The 2,794-nt window shown below is 38.5% G+C and overlaps 1 long non-coding RNA gene across 1 annotated transcript; it reads right to left on the bottom strand.

Moving 5' to 3' along the window:
* Positions 1-426: 426 nt before the first annotated feature.
* LOC309704853 lies at positions 427-2,459 on the bottom strand. The gene is made up of 4 exons (XR_014276387.1): positions 1,745-2,459; positions 1,383-1,491; positions 1,156-1,277; positions 427-1,013 (listed from the first exon to the last, which is right to left on the bottom strand). It is a non-coding gene; the product is annotated as an uncharacterized lncRNA (long non-coding RNA).
* Positions 2,460-2,794: the final 335 nt, after the last annotated feature.

A 2,794-nucleotide genomic window follows, 5' to 3' on the forward strand; every position in this document is an offset into this window, starting at 1 on the left:
GTTAGATTGTCAGTTGTTTAGTGCTTCTGTACAGTTAGGGTCACCTTCTCTATTTCAGAATAATTAATATGTGGAAAACACTAAAAGTTGATTGTCTTCCAATATTCTAGCATAATTAAAAAACTTTGACTTTGTAAGTACATATTATTAGTCCTAATGCCAGTATGAGTCTTCATAACTCCTGCTTTGAAATACTGAACTTTAAAGTTTACCTGATGAAAGAGTTTACAGTGGCACTGTCAGGATCATTCTGACTATAAGATCACTGTATTAATCTGAATCCTTCTGAAATGTGCTGTGAATGAATGCTGATGCAACTCACTGTGGGAAAGCTGTTAATAAAATGAATCTGTGACACATGCAACACGTTCACAGAGGAAGAGGACACAAAGGGAGGACACGCAGAGGCTGTGTCGAAGTCAGAAATCCAAATCTTTATTAAAAAACAGGCGGCGGTTACAAACAGGAAGACAAGCAGTCCATCAAACAGTCTACAGGGTCAAACATTCAGAGAATTCAAACAGCAGTAAAAAATAACTGGACACTGAAAAACTTAAAGCAATGTGTGACGCAATAGAAAGAAGCAGCGCAGTATATTCACTGAATTATCATCAATTACAAAAGAGAAAAACGCCGATTTCTAAGGATTATTTTCTTAAATGCAGTTAGAGTGTGGCTGGTAAAGATGGAAACATACAGAATGTAAACTGTGTGAGTTTGTGAACTTTGTTAGAAACAAATGAGGTAAAAAAAACAACCCCAAAACAGACAAAACACAGAAAGAGGCTCTCACTATTCATTCATAATTAGAAAGAAACATTCTGGTCGTGGATTTTTACAGTCTTAGTTCCGCTCGCTGTCATCATTATAATCATCATGATCAATGGCGAGGTCCTGAGGTGGGTAGGGCTGTCTCTGGTGATGTCACCATGAAGGAACAGCATCTGGCACGTGTTGGTGAAACATCCCAGTACACTGGTGTAGTTTCCTCTCCAGCTGTTTGACATGTGACACTTGAACATTAAGGGGAAGAAGAAGAAACAGTGTTAGGTCAGGTGACCACATGGTTTCTAAAGTAACTGACAGGAAGTAACCAGGCCGTCAGAAATGGATGGCATGTGTTTAGAGTTACTGGAGTTGGGTAACTCTACTTACCAAAAGCAGAAGCACACAGATGAAGGATCAGATGCTGAATGCTGCAGGAACATGCTTATGTGCGGTGGTCATTCAGTGCTGCTCCGGCAGGTTACACAGTCCAAGACTGATATGCTGCCCATCTGAGAGTTTGAAAACACACATGCAAAGATTTATTTTGTGTTACAGTCAAAGTTGGATGTTCATTTTTGTCCTTTAAAAATGTTTGTGTATTTGAAAGCACTAACATTTAAGGATGACTTGGATCGTCTCCTTTAAAGGGGAGACAAGTGTATCCACTGATCTACGTCACTTTACCTGGATGATGACTCCTCTCCCCCTCACTCAGAAACACTCCTAATATAACCAAGCAAATAAATAATATTGAAGATTTACTTACATCATTACAAAAACATCAAAAACATCTCCCTTTGATTCTATTTCTCCATTCCTGCTGAACATCAGGCAACAAATATCTCAATAAATCACAGTAAAATGTAAAGCACATGTTTTCTCTGCTTTGTCTAACCTCTGCAGAGCCTCTGTCATGAAAAACATATCTGTAAGCATAAAACAAATATACATTTCATAAACACGTCACTGGACAAACCTCGGTCAGTTGATTTCCTCTGTGCAGTGCAGACGAACATCAGTCAGCAAGTGACTCTGCTGGTTCTTCTGAGGAAACACCACCGTCTCTCCACACCGTCACCATCTGTGAGCACAAACTGCTGCTCTGCCAGCATGTAGGAAATCACATATCACACACACAGGGGTGAAGAAACATCAGAGCTCAACTTTGGATACTTTAGATCTAAACAGATCAAAGTAGCTCTTAGCTTCAACAATCAGTGAACAGACAAACAATGATACCATACTGATTCTGTATGAATACAATATGGTATTTTCAATACAGGTGTCAAATTAATTTATTAAAACTAATACAGATATATGTATATTTTTTTTGATAAATTCATTTGCTAAATTATAAGAATATATATTTTTTCATTTAACAATTGCAACTGAAAGAAATTAAATATTGAACAAAAATATATTGTCACATTCTGAGCATGCTCAGCACGCTGACAGACTTGAAGTTGCTACAGATTTTAAGAAGTGATAATTATAGGGAAGAAACTTCTCTTTTTCATCCGTTTAATCAAACATTTGATGCCTCAGCTGTCTCAGTCCTGTAGCATTCTGCAACTACAACTAAGCTGAAGCTTGGATTTGGCTGCAGGTGCCCCTGTACATCCTTCTCAGCAGCACACAGTTAATCCCACTTCTTCCTGAGCTTTGCTTCATCACAAGACCAAAGGTGGCATCCTGTGGAGAACTGTTCATCCAGAAGAAACATTTGAAGAAACATCATGGAGAAGAAACATTTACGCGCCTCCTGGTTTTGTTTTCTGATCCTGCAAAAAGACTGAGGACAACAAAGCCCAGAGAACACGAGATACACAACATCCAACATTCAGACTCAACAGCCTCCATAAATGAAGAGCACCAGGTTGGTTCAGTTATAGTAGATATGAGCATACTTCACATTACTGGGTATGAATAATAATCAAGAGACAAACTTTAAAGATGCAGAGCATGATGTCCCATCATCAGACTGTAAACAAACATCCACCAGGCTTCTTTGCTGGCAAAATTGATG

Source organism: Aulonocara stuartgranti (genome assembly GCF_965226115.1).
Source record: "Aulonocara stuartgranti genome assembly, chromosome: 4".
Lineage (NCBI taxonomy): Eukaryota > Metazoa > Chordata > Actinopteri > Cichliformes > Cichlidae > Aulonocara > Aulonocara stuartgranti.